The 19,593-nt window shown below is 42.1% G+C and overlaps 1 long non-coding RNA gene across 2 annotated transcripts; it reads left to right on the forward strand.

Annotated features, from left to right (window-relative positions):
• The first annotated feature begins 9,888 nt into the window (after positions 1 to 9,888).
• On the forward strand, positions 9,889 to 16,057 carry LOC139044996 (uncharacterized). Of its 2 annotated transcripts, XR_011502487.1 has the most exons (4): positions 9,889 to 10,555; positions 11,079 to 11,371; positions 13,213 to 13,356; positions 14,019 to 16,057. It is a non-coding gene; the product is annotated as an uncharacterized lncRNA (long non-coding RNA). The 2 variants fall into 2 exon arrangements; XR_011502486.1 differs by having other exon boundaries at positions 11,079 to 13,356.
• The last annotated feature ends 3,536 nt before the right edge of the window (positions 16,058 to 19,593 follow it).

The following is a 19,593-nucleotide window of genomic DNA, read 5'->3' on the forward strand; positions in this document are numbered from 1 at the left end:
CTGAAGAATATCTCTATACATACAGGGTTACATACAAAACTCCCTACTTCATATATGTTCCATATAAAAATTTGTCTCTAATTTAATACCAAAAATTTTTACCCATCTTTTTTGGAGGTCCAACAAATACCCACATGTTTGGTGACTTGGCCAAAAGGAGTCACATGCCTCAGAGGCAGTTGTACTCATGTATATGCTTTATTACAGCAAGAGGATACACAGCAGGATCAGCATGAGAAAAACACTTATCAAGAGGAGTCTAGAAGAGTCCAGACACAGGCATCCGATGTTCTCCCTCCCAAGGGGATGGTCTCATATAGCATGCTCCTCCCTGCAGCAATGAAGGGCAGCACCATGTGTACGATGTTTCTGCCCCATGAAGCACACTTAAGACACAGAGCCCAGGGTTTTTACTGGGGGCTGGTCACCCGGGCACCTGCTCACTCCCAGAAGGAAAGCAGGTGTTCGCCACTCACATTGTTTGCACGAAAGTCCAGGCAAGCTCGTACAGCATGCTTCAGTGCCTTCAGCATACAAAGCAGCCTTATCAGTTAGTAACCTAAGAAGACTGCAAAGCCAGGTTCCCAGATGTCAGCCAAGAGTCAGCCCAAAAGCAGGCCCATCTAACAAGCAACATCAAGCCTGCCGTGTGAACTCTTTCTGCACACCATCATTCATACCCCATTGGCACAAACATAAAAATCCCACGTGCTTATTTAATTTTTGGACTTTCACAATGAGTTAAATATTAGAACTACGCTGAGAGCAAGTTTGATGTCCGCTCTTGAAGAGTTGTACAACACTTTCCCTCTTCCATATTGGAGAATCACTGATGTAATCCACTGACCACCCACCCTCAATCACACAAGTTTAGAAGACCTTGAACCCAGGCCTTCTAAACTCCCTAGAGAGCTTTAAAAACTACTGGGCCTGGGTCCCACCCCCAGAGATTAAGATTACATTGGTCTGGGATACGGTCTGGGATTTGGAATTATTTAAGCTCCCCAGATAATCCCAATGTGCAGCCAAAGTTAAGAATCACTCCCTAAGTCCAGTGGTTCTCAAAGTGTGGTTCCCAGACCAGCAGCCTCAGCATCACCTGGGAACTTGGACAAAATGCAAATTCTCAGGCCCCTCCCCAGGCCCATTGAAACAGAAATTCTAGAGGTCAGTTTCAGAAATCTACGTTTTAATAAACCTTCCAAGTGATTCTGGTGCACATTCGAATATGAGAACCATTGCCCTAGACTAAGACACAAGGCTTCTACCAGCTCCTTAGGTTCTTGGTCAGAGCTGCTGTTCGACACAGTGACAGGAAGCCCAGAGCACTACACCACTGTGCTTCCAAGAGCCACTGCTTACACTGCCTTGCTTAGCACCAATTTTCCTTCCAAATTTCCCAACGTTGGTTTTGGATGTGCGGATGTGGGACTTCTTAAACTCACAGCCAACTACAGGAAGACGAATATGTGAATAAAATCGGCACACTATTATGAAGGACAAAGGAGAGTGAACATTGAATACTTATGCAACAGTGCCTGCTAACATGACAGAGTCAAAAAAGCACCAGATTGGGACCTGAATTCTACTTTTTGCTGTGACTCTCCTCGTATCAGAATATTCTGTGCCACACTTTTGTCATCTGCAAAGTGGAAATAATAATTCCTCCTCAATCTAATCTTGAAAGCTTCTCAAAATAAGGTATAGAAACATGTAAAAGTCTGACAGAGATAAGCTATTGTTCTCTAGTCTATAAGATTAGAGGTAAGGCTAGGAGCGTGGTACTGTCTGTCTGCTGGAGAGTCATAGACCCCATCCGTCCTTTAAGATGTATGCCCACCAAATACACTGACTATTGTCTGAAAAGTACAAATTCTGCCCAGTTCCAAAATTGGTATCATGTTAACTTACAAAATTTTCTTAACCATTTTACTAATTTCAATCTATATTTCTCTCTACAATTCAGTGAAATCGCTGATACACATGCAGTGCAGCTCTGGTCTGCCTGCATTGGTGCTTTTGGGAGATTCTTGTGCACAGGGAGGAGAGGAAGGGAAGGAAACTAACATTTTTCTAGTATTTATTATGTACCATTTGCCTTCCACTTCTTATCATTTAATCCTTACAATAAACCATAGAAAATTATCATTATTTTGTATGTATTAGATAAAGAAACAGAAGGTCAGAGAGGTTAAGGAACTTGACCAGAAGCACACAGACAGTTGGAGGTACCCAGGTCTCTGAAGTTTACATGCTTCAGGTCAGCCCAGTGTCTGCCACTTGCAGACTTGCCTGTGACTATAGGGTGAAGTTGGAGGGACCCAGTAATCAGAAAGACTGGGGTTCCCAGCCACAGGTAGTTTGTCTGTGACTATGAAGCCCTCCCTGCGGTGTCCTGCCAAGGCAACAAGAGAGAACTTCACAAAGAGCAGATGTCCCCCTATGAAGCTGCGCACATTATGCTTTCCAAATCAAAACGTGAAATATCCCATAGGCACCCGCAGAAATCAAATTCTCGTACATAGAGAAGAATCAGTGTAAATCCCTCACAGATATGAATCACCCAGCCCAGGGAAAGAGACTTTAGAGCGCAAACAGTCTTCTTCAGGAAGGCAGTGTACTGATCTATCTTCAGAGAAAACACTCACTCTCCTGAGCTGTCTCTGTGTCTGCCTGCACGTCCAGCGCAGACCACTGAAGGGGCTGAAAGGCACAAGGTACCTTTCAGTACCTTCTGGATTTCCTCCTTCTGCTCCAATGCAGCAGGCACATTCCCACCACGTGCTTGTCCCTCTGAGTCACCCCCTCTCCGAGACCCTGAGTGGTTTCTGCCAATCCCTAAGCCCGCTTCCACATACTGGTGGGGAGGAAGTGCGCCCTCAGGTTTTCGCTTTCAGTCCTCAGGATGCGTTAATGACGGTTATCCATTCTTTCCAAGTAGTCTCATCTCAAAGTCCTTCTTGCTCATTTCAATCTTAGGGTTAAAAATACTATCATATTATACTTATCCATGGAATGTAACTTACTTGGCCACACTTCAAGAACAATAAATGTCATTTACTCTTGCTACATACATCATGGAGAACTACACCTTGCCCTGAAGATAGAGCAACAGAGCATCTGGACCCTACTTCAGCATACGGAACCTACGGGGGAGTCAAACTATTCGAGTAAATCACTGCAAAGCAGCTTTAGTGGGCCAACTTATCGGTGGCCCTGTCTAGCTCTGGGCCCACTCCTCATCCTCCCCAAACACCCCCACTTCCCTTTGGGACACTTAGCACATTATTTGGTGCTTTTGGTTTGCTCACCCGTATACCCTACAACACTCTCAGCTCTTTGAGGGCTGGAAGAGCACGTCTCGGTCACTGCTGTATTTCCAACAACTATTACAGGATAAATGTTCATAAAAAAATGCTTGTGGGAAGAATGAATGGGATAAGGAGTTGCTTATGAATTAAATGTTCATAAACTTAAATCTGTTTTGAGTGTATTAATTGAGCACTTCTGAAGTAAACTGAGGGCAAACTTTTTAAAGTAGTTCCTTCAGGTTACGTTAGTAGGTGAGAGAGTGTGTAGGATGAGGAAAGAAGACAGTCTCTGCTCTGAGGCAGAAAGGACAGTCATGGACCAGGCAGGGGCTGAGTGAGGAGGGGTCCTGAAGTCACAGATAGGGTAGTGCGCAGGCCCAAGGCCAAAACTGAACTCAGCCCTGTGGTCTGGACCAACACAGGAGGCCATCCTTCCGTGATTCAAGGTTAGGATCAACGGATCCCCAGACTGGTTAACAGCTAAGGAGACCCAGGAAGAGCACATGGGAACCCAGTGGTGATTTTCAAGGTGGGGTGGCTGCCGGTTGTTCCATCTGTTGGTCCAGCAGTGGGAGGTGGGGGAGATGAGAATAGCAGCTGCGCGCTTGATGGGGAGGCGGGGGGCGCATGTCGATTACAACTCCATACCTGTTAGCTGTGCAAGCAAGATGGAAAAATGACGTAGGCAGAAGCAGGATTCTTCCCTGAGGAGGAAGCTTGGGCTTAGCCCTTAAAGAGGAGAGGTGCAAAGAAGGTAGGACAGCAGGGACAGAGAGTGATAGCCCAGGGAATCATGCCTAAGGGCACAGGCCCAAGGCCTTGAAGAATTCATGCAATGGCAGAGAATGTCTCCAAAATGTTTTAGTCGACCCACACATCTTTCATGTCACCACTGAGAGTCCATTTCTGTATCATTCTAGGTAACAGACTAATTTCACCAGTAAAAAACCATTTCAGACATTCACTAGGTTACTCAGCCAAGCCTGAGTTGTTGATCCAATATAGAGAGCAGGCACTTGTGTCTGTCTCCATCAGAGTGTGCTGTCCTGATTAGGAGGTGAGCAGCATGTGGGTGATAGCTTAAACACACTCACACACACACAAAAATCACACTTCGTATACTGAAGTATGTTCGAGTACATTCCAGATGTCATAATTAAGTGGCAAAACCTCAGACTGGATTGATTGCATGATTACCTGAGATCCTGCCCTTATTTCCAGATCTTTGGGAGCTGAGGCAAGCAGCTCTGTAGCTGAGTGTGCTCGGAAGAAGGAAGCAGATGCTACCACAGAGCTCTGCACCCTGTGCTCCTGGGCAAGACCAAACCTCAACATGGTGTCCTCAGCCTGAGAAAGTCCTGCAACTACTCATCCAACTCTTGTAACCATCCTCGGAAGGAGTCACTAAAAAGTTGGATTTTTTTCATCCAACCCTGGGATATGCTGGTCGAGCCAGATTTGATTTGGTTAAGAAAAAAAATTTAAGCAACATTCCTTGCACCTTGATTATGATGGAGCAAAAGCTTATTCATTACACATTCATTACTTAATTTAATTCCCAAAGCTCAACCATGGGCATGCTGTTAAGTTCTCCAATTCTGAAGGAAAGAAAACTGAGATTCTGAGAGATTAAAAGACCTGGTTAAGGCCACACAGCTAGTAAGCCAGGATTCAAACCCAGGCAGGTCAGCCTGGTTCTAACATGTGTGTGTTTTCTCTATTCCACAGGCTGACTTCTACATTAAGAGGCCAAAAGCTGTTTAAGTGTGAGGATAGACATATACTCAAGCCATGAAAAGATAATAACGTACAGATAAGAGTCAAGGGAAAATATTTCCATTTTTATCGCCATTTCTGTCCATTTAAAATCTGTTTTCTTTTAGATCTAGGCTTTGACCCCTATCTTCACTAAAGCGATGATAGGAGAATCTTCATTGTTTAATTAGAAAATACAGCACCGTTATTCAAAGAGTTGTCATTACCTAAACTATAACAGTCAGAGAACAAGGAAAAAAATACTTGACACATCTCTCTAATTGTATTTATTTTCACATTTCTAAAAATATCCTCTCTGCAAACAGCTTCTGGGCACAAATTCAAAACTATAAATCAGCCAAGCTGACAGCACTCTCCACCTCAGCTTCTTCATTTAGGAAATGCCCAAAAAGCTTCTATTTCTTTAATACTATACCCTGAATGCTATCTGTCTCCTCTATCACCTGTAATTTCCAGCCATCACCTGTAATTTCCAGCCGTCACCTGGCCGGGTCGATATTCGAGGAGCACCTGCTATAGGCCACAAGCGGAGGCGGGTCCGGGAGTCACAGATCCTCAGACACAGTCCCTGCCCCTGAGAGATGGTGTCCAGGGCTGGGCTTCTCAGACCAGAGACCACCTCTGAGCCATCCCACCATCATAGCTCTGATGCTGGTGGTCGCCTGACCATGCTTCCAGAAACCCTGGGCCATGCAGAGGGCAAGAAAATTTCCAGACTACCTGTTAGGAAGTTGAAATGGTTGCTAAAACAACAGCTAACACTTTTTAAACATGTACTCCATCTCAGGTACTGCTCCATGAACTTAACTGGTTTATTCCTTAAAACATTTCTATTCACTCATGTCACAGTTGAGGACACTGAGGCACAGCGTTACTAAGGAAACAGAGAAAGGGATTCCTGGGGGTGGGGTCAGGTGAGGAAAGGGCTCCTGAGAGGACTCCTGAACGCGAGTGAGTGTTGCCAGGCAACCGGGGAGTCTGGGAGAGGGGTTACAGGAAGAGGCATCAAAAGTATAAGGAGAGACAGCTGCGTGCCAAGAAATCTATTGGGCGTCTCTTTTGTTAGTCCAGGGGGTAGAGGGTGAAAACCCAGCCTAGGGCAGGTACAGTAAAGAAGGAAAGGTAAGACAGAGATAAGGAATACCTAAAAGAAAAAAAAATCAGCAGGATTTGGTTGATTAGATGCAGATGGATGGGACAAAGAGGAGCTGGAATGCCTGCAGCGGGGCTGGAGAGACTGCAGCTCCTGAGAGGAGAAATGCAGGAAGAGGGGCAGCAATGGGAGACAGGATGAGGAGTTAGTTGAGGCAGACTGAGTTGGCCATGCCCCTGGGACATCTTGGAGACGTTCAACAGGCAGCTACCCACATGAGTGGGAAGTTGGTAGAAGGCTAGAGGCTGGAGATAAGAGGTGGCCAAGAGGCAGTTGAAGCTGACATCGGCAGAGGAGGCTGCCCAAACTTTGATGGGCACGTAAATCACCTGGGCATCTTGCTAGAAATCCAGATAACAATTCAGTGGATCTAGGGTTGGTCCTGAGGTTCAGCATTTCTAACAAGATCCCAGGTGGTACCAGCACTGCTGGTCCCTGGACCACATTTTAAGTCACAAGGTTGTAGGATACTTGAGACCCCAATGAAAAATATTCCGAGGAAAAAAACAGTAGGTTGACAATATGTACCTGTAGGAACACCAGTATTTAAAGATTGGACACAGGAACCAATTCATGAGGATATAGAGATGAAATGGTCAGGGCGTAAAAGAAGAACGGGGTCTGACTGTTTTATGTCTCAGAAGCCAAGGACATGCAGTTTCGACAAAGAGGTATGTTCAGCTTCGCCAAAAGGAGCCAAGGGGAGAAATGAGACTCTCGTATCTACTGGATTATGCAACATTAGACTCCGGTCTGATGTTGGAGTCTCACCGATGGGCTGAGACTGAGACCTCAAGGGCAGTGATTGGGTCTGGTCTCCACTGTGTCCCAAGTGTTCACACAGCGCCTGACACATAGTGGGCGTAATGGGCTGAATTGTGCCCCCTAAACTCACAGGGTGAAGCCTTACCCCCAGTATCTGTGAATGTGACTATGTTTGGAGACAGGGCCTTTAAAGAGGGAATCACAGTGAAACAAAGTCATTAAGGTGGGCCCTAATGCTGTATGACTGGTGTCTTTATAAGAAGAGGAAATTTACTCAATTACGTGAGGAATCTAAAACAAAAACACTGAGCTCATAGATAGAGAGAACAGATTGGTGGTCGCCAGAGATGGGGGAAGTGGGTGGTGGGAGAAATGGGTGAAGAGGGTCACAGGCACAAACTTCCAGATGTAAAATAAAGTCCTGGAGATGTATTATACAGCATGGTGACTACAGTTAGTAATACTCTATTACATATTTGAAAGTTGCTAAGGGAATAGATCTTAAAAAAATCATTGCGAGAAAAAAAAATTCGTTTAACTATATATGGTGATGGACATTAACTAGACTTATTGTGGTGATCATTTCCCGAGATATACAAATATAGAATCACTATGTTGTACACCTGAAACTGGCATTACATGTCAATTATATATCAATAAAAATAAACACAAGGCGGGGCCCGCCTGGTGGTGCAACGGTTAAGTGCACGTTATTCTGCTTCGGCGGCCCGGGGTTCGTCGGTTCGGATCCTGGGTGTGGACATGGTACCACTTGTCAAGCCATGCTGTGGTAGGCGTCCCACATATAAAGTAGAAGATGGGCATGGATGTTAGCTCAGGGCCAGTCTTCTTCAGCAAAAGAGGAGGATCGGCAGCAGATGTTAGCTCAGGGCTAATCTTCCTCAAAAAAAAAAAAACATAGGGAAAAATGAGGAGGAGTAAATTTGAACATAGACACACGGACACACAGAAGAAAGACTATGTGATGAGAGAGCAAGAAGGAGGCCATCTGCAAGACAAGGAAAGAGGCCTCAGAAGAAATCCCTCTAACACCTTGGTCTTGGGCTTCCAGCCTCCAGAACTGTGAGCAAATAAACTTCTATTGTTTATGCACCCCTCTCTGTGGTATTTTGTTATGGCAGCCCAACTAACTCAACAGATATTCAATAACGACTCATTGAAATGTCGTGGAATAGTGTTGTAGACCTGTGTCCTTCATGTCTTGGGGTCTCACCTCCCACTGCCCTGGCATCCTCTGGTTCTTCTGTAGCAGAAACTTTCAGGTATCCCCTCCACACATGGCCGCCTTTCCCGTGCTCCTGTGACCGCTCCATGAAAGGACGTTGGCCATGGCACAGAACTACAAGCAGCCAATAGCAGAGCTGTAGGTAGCTCTAAGGAGAGGACTCGGGAGGGCAGTCTGATGAGGCCATTCTTCAGGTGGTGTTTCCTCCCTCGGAACCATATGTCTGAGAAATCTCAAGGCAAAGAAGACACTAGGCCTTGGTCTTTCCGCCCAAGGTGACTGGCTTATTTATTCAGGACCAATGCCTCTTTTTCCAGTGACTATCAGATCTTGGTGACTTATCCATATGTCGTAGTGAGATGGTGACTGACTAGCGTTATGAGGTTATACGAGGGAAATCGACCAAATCGCACTCCAGATGCATAAATAACAGAATTTAGATACTTCAAATGCCACATAATCCCTGCTCAGCTAATATTTCTAAAACTGACCGCCAGTGGTCATGTTTCCCCTCCGTGGGAGTACCCCTACCACTCTCCCAAAATGCTCAAACACTTTAAACAAATGGAATTTCTTGCATATATTGTTCAAACCAATGCCATCAGAACACAATTCACAGTATCACTTTAAAACAATTTACTTGGGAAAATCAAGTGTTCTATTAAGGTGATGGTCACCCGCAGAGAAAACACTGCAAAGCTTCCTCTTGACAGTGTAGGGCTGCAGCGAGATTTTCCAGGACTGCTCCAGGACACCTAGGTATTTTCTTCTTCCGCAACGTGCCTGGCACCTAGCAGGGCTCCTTTCTCAAAAGGCACATCATTAAACCCTAGAAATAACCATTGAAGTATTTATGTCCAATTTGTACAGATAAAGATCCTTAGGCACAGAAGGGTTTAAGCAACTAGCCCCCGGAACCACACATAATAAATGGAGAGGCAAGGATTTTTCTCAGGTTTCCCTGACTCCAAGGCCTGCAAGCCTTCTACTGTTCCAAGGACCTTCTTTTTAATGAGTTCTGTTTCTTTTCAAAGTTACCTACAATGTTCGTTTTTATACCAATTTGCCTGAACATCATGTGGGCCCCACAGAAGGATCCATGGAAGACCTGGAAGTCTGACCACAGAGGACCGAGTTGATGACCTCTTGATGTACCTTCCCTGGGGACTAAAGTCACCTTTTTTCATCCATCCAATCCCCTTTGCTATGTTAATCAATAGGCCCCTAAATCCAGTTCAAAGAAGACCATTATCTGGGATCTGAATTGCTCACTCCATAATCGGTTCAAATGATCCCTCTGTTTACCCGCAAATTTCAGGAAGAGATCAGGCTCTTTTATGAACAGTTGTCTCTATGATCAAAGCAAATCATTCAGCCTTGTGATCAAAGAGATACGAACTCCCAGCTGGCCTCCTTTCCCAACCTGCACAACTCCCACTACCTAAGCCATAATTAAAAAATGGTTCAGCTCAAGAATTCTGATCACAATATATAAATGACCTTCTCACTGGCAGGCTTTGAACAAAGCCATGGAGAGGGCCAGTACAAGCTTCGATATTATGAGAAATTACGGTGACAATAAATACTGTGATTTTGCAGGTCAATATGCTTCAACAATTTCTGACCTGCTAATTGGCCTCAGAAATCTTGGGGGCACACAGCACAATGCATATAAAAAGGGGAAGGTGGAAGAGGCAGGATGGAGGGGAACCAAGGGGCTGAAAAACCTGCCCCAAGCCTTTGAAATGCTCCCAGCTTCCACTCAACACTGCCGACAGGAGCTCAGGGAGACTGTAAATTGAAACATCACTTGGTGACATCCTCTGTCTGGGTGGTTTAGTGAATTATGTCTGCAGCTGACACAATATGCATAACAAACCTCTTGTTTCCCAGCCTGACACAATTCAGCAGCTCAAGAGATCTAAATTACCCATGGGGGAGGAGGGGTGGTGAGGGCGGGCCTTCCGAAATGTGACTTCTTATAATGGGTTGGAGTAGAGGGCAAGGAGACAAGACAACTTAGCTAAGCTCCTCCAAAGTGGGGAGGTCAGAACAATAAGCCATTTTTGCAAAATAAAATAAATCATCCCAATGACCAGGAAAACGACAGCCTGCCATCCTTGGTGATCCTGATGGAGCAAGTTCAGCGCAGAGGCCACTTGTTTAAAGGTGATGGAGGCCAAGACTTCTGAAACTTAGCTTGGGCAAGGGGACATCAGGACATCACTGGGGGAAAGGGAAGCCATCTGAACATTCTGAATCTTTTCTGCAGCAGAGGCTACTGATGGGTGCTGAAAAAGCCAGGTGAGGGCACCGTTGGAGGTGAGTGCTCAGGCCACTGACCTGATATTACATTTGACAGAAAGCTGCCATAAGTTTATTCACCTCAACTTCCCTCATCAAGAAATCCTCAGATATCGTGGCGCAGGTTACCTGGCTCTGGGACTTATGCTTCTCCTACAGTCTCAAACTGGTCTAGTTCTTACCCAGCAGATTTGACGTGAGGGATCAGAGCGGTGGACAATAGGCAGTCTATGTGCAGATTTGAGGCATAGAAAGGGAAACAGACTCTGATTCCAGAGAGCCTGGGTAACATACAAGTTGGGAGAGTGAAGGCCTAGGAAGAGTTAGATGATCAGCGGTCAGCACACCACCTCTGCCACCCAGCAGAGGGCCCAGACCCATTCGTCTTTATCTCCACGATGTAATAATAACATCATAATAACATGCATTGAAGATTGCGTGTGCAGACACCGGTAAGAGCTTTACAGACACTATTTTTGTATGCATCCTCACATAGGTGCTATTTATTACATCTATTCTGCAGGTGAAGAAACTTGAGGCTTTTCAAGGTTAGGCAACTTGCTCAAGTTCACAGAGCCAGTAAATAACAGCCAGGATGTGAACTCAAGTCTTTCGGGCAGCAGAGACTGAACTTGGAACTTCTACTCCTGCCTGGCCCAGGTACTGCTCAGAAAATATTTGTGAATTTACACCAGCGGGATAATGGAGTGCCCCAGCTGAAGAATGAATAAATGAATAATACCTTCATCTTGGAGTGACCCCACGTTCTTTACCGGACCAACTCTCTGGGTCATAAAATTCTTTCTTTTACATGAGGTAAGGTCAATGAGACAAAAATAAACAGTTGTTGCTGTTCCACTAGTAATTAATGATAAACAAACCCATTGTTAATAATTAATAAAATGAAATATTAAGCACAATTCAACTGTATTTTTTAAGTCCACCAGGACCAGGGCTATACAGGATATAATGTACGACTTCAACCATGGTTTGTAAATAATAAAGTATTATTATCATATGTTACAGCAATAGGTCAAAAGCAACAAAAAATTATATCGCTTGATTAAATGTATGAAGGCACTTTATAAAACTTGTGACCAATTTCTATTTTAAAAATTCAAATAGGAAGATAAGAAAAGCTGTTTACCAAGAAAAGAAAATATATTTCACAATAATAGTTGGCAGTCTGTTAAAGGTAAAATGTCAAAGCCAAGGACCAAAAAAACAAAGCTTCTTATCGCTATATCTTATATTGTGTGAGGAATTCTGACCAAAGGGGGAAAAAAATAGAGAACAAAGACACATATTAAATATAGAAAAAAATTATTCTTTATAGATCGTGTACTTATATATCTAGAAAATCCAAAGGAATGTGGTAGAAACTATCAAAATCTAATAAAATTTAGGAGTTTGAATCCAAGATGAACAAATAACGATTGTGAAAAATAATGTATCAAATAATTTTTTAAATCCCATTTCTAGTAGCAATAAAAATGATAACCTATCATAAATAATTCTGATGAAAACTGTGTGACCTATATAAAGAAAGCTACAGGCCTTTAAGGAGAGATGTGAGAGAAAGCTTGCATTCAAGGAGAGAGAGAGATCACATGGTGATGCTGAGTATGCAAAGGTTTAAATTCTTCTTAAATTAATGTGTGGCTTGCTACAATTTTAATAAAAATCCCAACCTGACTTTGACAAAATGATTCTAAAGTTCACCTATAAAAATAAACAGTATATTTAAAAAATTTTTAAAGAGGAAATATGCCGTATTTTGTAAAGCTATAAAAATTTAAATAATGTGACACTGGTGCAAAAATAGTATCAGGGACAATAACCCAGAAAAATGATCCTATTATATATCATATTCTAATATATGATAAAGAATTCATCACAAGGCAATTCCCAGAGAAGCCAGGGTTTTTCAATAAATGAGGCGGGACATCAGCTAACAATTTGGAACACAATGTGTTTACATAATTACCTCATTCCTGCACACTGAAATAAATTTCAGGTTAATTAGAGAATATAGCATATATAAACAAAAATTAAAAGATGACTCGGTTTAATTCTCTTTTGGGGGGGGAAGAAAGCCTTCTATTCTCAGGAATAAGAAAATCATTCACAAAGGGAAAGATGGACGGACAGATCCTGGTACAGTGCACAGGCAGTCCCCATCCTGAAGGATTCATGCTTGCCTTATACTTGTTGTTTACATTTTGAAAATTACTCTTGTAGACAATTACATACCAATTAAAACTCTCGCAGAGTAAAAACAAAAATATAATGATAACCAGCAGACTCAGAAAAATAATTTAACAAATGTGAAAAACAGATAAGAAAAGCATGAAGACTCCCATAGATAAGTCAGCGAAGGAAGAAAATTCACCAAAAGGAAAATGTAATTAGCAAGTAAAATATGAGAAAATATTTGACCTCAATGCACATCATGAGATATTTTTTGCTGATCAGCCATTTTATGTGTGTATGTCTTTAAAAAGAAAAAGAAGCTAAAAAAGCCAAATAATGGCAAGAGTGAGGTGGAACAGCCACCCTCATATATTACTATTGGTAATTTAAGTTGGTAGTTTTGGAAAGGAACATAGGAATTTGTAGAAGAACTTTAAAATGCTTATTTGCGTACTTTGACCCAGGAATCTATCTTAAGAAAGTAATTCTAGATGCAGAAAATTCTCCATGAATGAAGATGTTAAATGTACATATAACAGCGAAAAATTATAGCATTTCTTCAACTTCAGAAGAACGGTGTAATGGATTGAATTATATCTCCCAAAAAGGTATGTTTGAGTTCTAATTCCCACCTGTGAATGGTACCTTATCTGAGACTAGGGTCTCTGCAGATGTAATCAAGTTAAGCTGAGGTCATATTGGCACTCTAATCCAAAATGACCAGTGTCCTTGTAGAAGGGGTGAAAAGACATAGAGATGCACAGGAAGAAGGTCATGTGAAGATGGAGCAGAGAGTGAGTGATAGCGTCCAGGGCAGGCCGCCCCAAGATGCGCCACTCTGGTATGAGGACTATTTTGAGCTGAAGACAATAAAGGCTCAGACTCAGCAAGAGCGTTCAACCTTTCTCCCCTAACTGCCTAAAACAAATTTAAAATAAAGGCCTGTCTCCAGGTCAGGCCATCACCGTAGATAACTTTGGGTTCCAGTAGACTGGGAGGATCCTTGCTAAGCCCACTCTTATCAAAGTTCTGTTTACCAAACATTTGATTTTCCATTTCCGTGTGAGTTGCCTCCCTCCCCTCTGAAGACCCAAACCACTACCCCAAACGTCCTCCTTGTCTGCAGCTGAAGATACTTAAACAGGTAGCCTCGCCAGTTGGCTGAGTTGCTCAGTCTCCCTGAGCCTCTCCCATGTATGCATGTTATAAAGCTTTGTTTAATTTTCTCCTGTTATTCTGTCTCATGTGAATTTAATTCGTTGTCCCGCAGAAGGACCCAGAGCGGGTAAAGGAAATGTCTTCCTCCCCTACATGAATGATGCATCTACCAGCCAAGGAATGCCAAGGATGACTGGAAGGACCAGAAGCTAGGGAAGAAGCATGGAACAGACTCTCCCCCAGCGCCTTCAGATAGAGCATGGCCCTGCTGGCACCTTAGTTTCAGACGTGTAGCCTCCAGAACTGTGATAGCATAAATTTCTGTTGTTTGAAGCCACTCAGTTTGTGTTAATTTGTTATTTCAGCCCTAGGAGACCAGTGCAAATAATAACATACTTGTGTTAGTTGAGAAACAATTTCTCAATGGAATATGCAGCCACCGAAAATAAATTAAAACTATGTAATTATTTAGAAAAAGTTACAATATATTGTAAGTAAACATGAAGAATACAAAAAGTATATAAAATTATGAATGCTATATGCTAAAACAATCACTGATGCATAGAAAAAAGACTGGGAGAATTTCAGCAAGTTATTCAAAGTGGCTGCATTTGTACAGTGAAACATCAGTATCTACTTTTCTAGAGTCCTCAATTTTCTTTAGTGAAAATAGATCCATAATTAATTATCATAGTTGAGACTAATCAAGACACTCCTAGGAGTGAGGCTTGAGCTGCACCTTATATGGTCCGTGGCTCTCCAGTTGAAAGGCCTGAACAAAACTGGGGTTCTATTAACAAGAAAGAGGGTAGGATGTTAGGCAGACAACTAAAAATGTCTAGTACCATATGGCCATTGATACTCCAAGTTTTGATAGAAGCTGTGGAGAGGGAAGTAGTAAAGGTATCATAATCAATGGGGAGAAGGAAGAGTGTTTTTCCTGAAGAGTAGATGTTACTACTGAGACGACCATTTAAATCACTGGTAAAGCTCAACATTAGTATGACACAAGTTGATCACCTAAGAACCAATAGTTGAATAATGGACAAACTAATTTTCCTATTTTTAGTAAACCAAATACTAGAAAATTTCCTACAGTTCTTCCTTTTATGGCTATGTCGGATTTACTCCATCAGTCACAAAAGTTAAGTTCACAAAATCCGGTGGTATGTATTCACAATTCAGTTGGGTATACCCTGATACATCTGTTTCTTTAAACATGCATTCATTTGTATTTTTTGAACATCTACCATATGCTTAATACTGGGTTAAGAGTTCACAGTACAGCACTGAGCAAAAATGTCACAGTTCCGACCCTCAAATATCCTGTAGTCACATTGGAGAAACAGACATTAAAGAAACCATATAAGTATGATTATGATTAAGTGGCACAAAGGAGAGGCAACTGGTGCCGTGAGAGTGTGTGATGAGGAAAACTGTTCTAGCCTGGGGACGCTGGGAGGTGATATTTAAGCTGACATATTTAAGATGAGGTTAAACTGATTCCTTGAGAGAAAGGAGGAATTTGTCAAGCAAATTGGAGAAGAGGAGTGATGTGAGTGTCCTGAATAGAAGGAGCAGCTTGTACAAAGGTTCCAAGTCTAGAACTATTCTGATTGATTTGAGGAACTAAGAGAAAGCTAGTGTAATTGGCATGTAATGAGCAATGTGGAAAGTGGTGACAGATGAGGTTGGAAGCGCAGATAGCATCCCGTAGACAATGTTATAGATATGGGACTTAATCCTGAGTGCAGTGGGAAGACGCTGAAGCATTTTAAAAAAAAAAAAAGAGAGTGACTTATGCTTTAAATAGTTCAGGATAGGGCTGAGGTAGATGGGGGAGACCAAGAAGCACATGATGGCGGGAGTCCTGGTCAGAGATAACAGTGGCTTGCACTGGGAAGTAGAAGTATAAAGAACAGATTGGAAATATTTAGATATAACAGTAAATTTGGTCACATTGGAACACTGACACATGTCAAACACTAGGAAACATTGGACTATGTGACCTAGTAAGCTTCCCTTTTGATCTACTCACCCATGCATTCGTTCGACATTCACTTACTATGTGCAAATACTATATTCGAACTTCCCAATTCATGAGTCAGCTGTACCCATCCTTCAGTTGAGCGCATCGATTGAGTCTTCAATTCCAACAGTTTTATTTTTTATTTTTAAAATCTCTATGTTTGTTACCTGCTTTGTCTTTCCTCATAAGATCCATTTTTTGATTTATTATTGCATTTCTCTCCTTTATCTCTCGAATAATATTGAATGCACTTTTAAAAGTTGTATTCTGCCTATTCTTGATTATTCCTCTATTTCTTCATATATAGACTCCTGCCATTTTTAGGTTTGTGGTCTGTTTCATAATCTGGGTCTTGCTCAGTTATTTAGTAAGTTTTCTGTTCTCCCTTATGTGAACTGAGCTGGGTGATAACCTTCATTAACAGCTTTGATGTCTTGTGATATTACATCCTTGTTTAGCAAATCGTTATTCTCCCCATGTCCAACCTCCATGGAATAAGTGTAGACCCTCAAACCTTTGATGTTAAGCTTGGCCATGTGACTTTCCCTGGCCAAAGCGATGTTAGAAAGCCTAATATGTGTAGTGACTTTCATGGTCAGTCTTGCTTTCTCATACTTTGCGATCCCCCCATCAAGAACATGCCCTGAATGGCTGCTGGTTCCAGAAGAATAAGAAACCTGGGGAAAAGATCTAAACCACATCTGAAACCTAGAACCAAGAAAAACTGAGCCCAGCTTACATCAGCTATATGCCAGCCAACTCACATCCCATCACTTGAAAAAGTACCACCTGGCTGACCTTCATCTCATGAGTGAGAAGCAAATATTTATTACTATATGCCACTGATATTTTTTTGCTGGTTTGTTACACAGCAATCGCTGGCCGACACATCTTATCCCTTCTTCTAAGAATTTTTTTCAACTTTTGGTCCATGAAAGGTTTTCTCTCATTTTCAAGTGCTAGTGTTATTGATTGATTGATTGATTGATTGATTGATTTTTAACATGTGTTTATTTATTATTTTTTAAAAATTTTTCTATCATTCATAGGTATTTGATGTGGAAGGGGGATATATTTCAAAGAACTCTCAGGTCACCATCTTGAAATCAGAAATATGAGCTTGATGCTGAATAGGTTATAGGATTATTCTAATCAGTTTAATCAGAAAAGTGCTAGAAATTTTGGTGAGGTCCACAGAATAGTACTTGGAGACTGCTAAAAATCCAGCAATAACTTCTAAATTATACAAATGGCTGTGGATGACACCCCTGCTGCCCCTTCTGGGCATGGATACCATGGATGACATCTCTGGTGCTAGATGGCACTTTAGAACCTCTGCCCCCACCACCTCTGCACGCTGGATATTGCTCTCACGGGCCTCACCAGGATGGATTCTGCCCAGCACCTGCATCTTCACTTCACTAGCTTCTGAATAGAAATCTGACACAATTGTACCTGATCTGGAGCTTAAGTCACATTCCAGCAAGGAAAGTTGGGAAGGTGAATTTCATCTTAGGTAGAAGTGAACCCATAGTATAGGAAAGTCCTCAAACATAGAAAGGCAACTAAAAGTTTGATGGACATGCCTTATCATCACTGCTTTGCTATGTTGGAGATAAAAAAAAAAATAAAAGAAAGAAAACAAGTCCATACACTTAAGAAGGTCACAGACTACAGCTCTCAATTACAATTAATTGAGATAATACATGTGGATGCCGAGTACCTGTCACATAGCAGGCACTCAACAAATGATAAATCAGTCAACCTGTAAATAAAAGCACAAAATACTTCTGTAATATGAAGCCTTCAGTCTAGATTTTTCAGTCTTGTCTTTAATTATCCCGAGTCACCTTATTTTTCTGTTCAAATCTACATCTTCTACTTTCTATTTAACACCTCTGATCCTTTGGTGGGATGATTTCGTTTTACAGTACACGCTTGTCAGAGCCTTGCCAGCAGTACCTGCTTATGCTTTACCATCTCCTCGTTCACTGGCTAACAGTCTTTCCTGAAAAGGGTTCATTCTGAATTGTTCGTCTGGATCAAGAATTTAGAGATAGAAACATCAGTGGACCAGTGATCCACACAGTTGCAATTTGAGGGACATGGATAGGGAGAAAAATGTTCTGGCCTGCCCAGATAGATACATTACAAAGTGTCTCCCCTCCCTTTCCTGTCTCCTTGAACTACCAAAATTTCACATGTGAAGTGAGACATAGAGAACAGCAAATGGAAATTAATGATTTTTGTTGTGAAATGCAAGAAAAAAAAATGTAACTTTCTAACTTTGTCAATGTAAAAATATATTTTACACTTCATGTTTTTGGTGGATTGGGCAATGTGGGTTAACCCACACTTTTGAAAATTTTAAACATTTATTGAACAGTGGTCAAGTGTCAGACTATTGGGCACTGGGGTGCAGAGATGAGCAATACCAGTGGGATGACTGCCCCAAATCTGCTGCATTTGAACTCGATCTTCCCACCAGATGACTCCAACAAGATCAAAATATTCCTTTATCGAGGAACACAAATCAATATCACTCTGCAAAAAGGGAAAGAATCAGGAAGGAGGGAAGAAAGAAGGGGTGGGAAGAAAGACAGAGAAAGTCTTAGCCTGGGTCCTTCTGAAAGCAGAGTCTGAGACAAGGGTTTATATTCGAGTTTATTTGGAAGAATAAGTTTAGGGGCAGAAGTGAGGGAAGGAGAAGAGAAATAGGGAAGGAAAGAGAGTCATCTCCCTTCCTCCCCTCCGTCCTTCCTTCCTTCCTTCTTTCCTTTCTTCCTTCCTGTCTGCCTTCCATTTTCCTTTGGCTCCCATGGGTGACTGGATACTTGATCCCACTGACAAGCCTTTTAGAATGCGGAAGGACAGAAAGGAGGAAGGAGGAAAGAAGGAAGGGAAGTTGGAAGGAAGGGAGGAAGGAAGGGAGGAAGGGGGGAGGGAGGAAGACAAGAAGAAATAAAAATTCTTGGCATTGTGATTCCTGGATCAGAAACACCTAAGAGAAGCACCACTCACATATTTGAAATTCTCCTATGTTAGATTATTATAGCTTACCCTTACTGATTCTTCTGTTCGATCTTCAGAACAACCCTGGGAAGCAGGTACTATTCCTCATATAGTAGTGTGTTTAAAGGTGTGGACTCCGGGTCAGACAGCTTGGAATGAAATACTGGCTTCATCACTTAGTAATTATGTGACCATGGGCAAATTACTTATTGTTTTTCGCATCTGTAAGAATGGAGATAATAAATACACATACCTCAAAGGGCTGTTTGTTGTGAGGATTAATGAGTTAATATTTTTAAAGTGGCTAGAATGGCTCTGGCATATAGTAAGTTAGCTTTCATAAATGTCTATTTTTTTCTGCTGCTCTTAATTGTGTTAAAGAATAGATTGCAAATGTCTTCTGATCCACAAAATAAGAGAAGCTCCTGCATTAGCAGAATTACTCCGAAACTCTTCAAAGGGTAACCTCTAGAAACTATCCTAAACAAGGCTCCGGGCCACCAAATGAGCAAGAGCAAGCCAGGAAGATCTGGAACAGAGGGGTGGGGATCAGCTGGCAAAGCGTGTTTTGAGCAAATGTACATTTCACTGATCAACAGCTTCTCGTGGGATGGACTCCCTAAATCATTTCCCTAAAACATAAAAT

This window comes from Equus asinus, chromosome 3 (genome assembly GCF_041296235.1).
Source record: "Equus asinus isolate D_3611 breed Donkey chromosome 3, EquAss-T2T_v2, whole genome shotgun sequence".
Taxonomy (NCBI): Eukaryota; Metazoa; Chordata; class Mammalia; order Perissodactyla; family Equidae; genus Equus; species Equus asinus.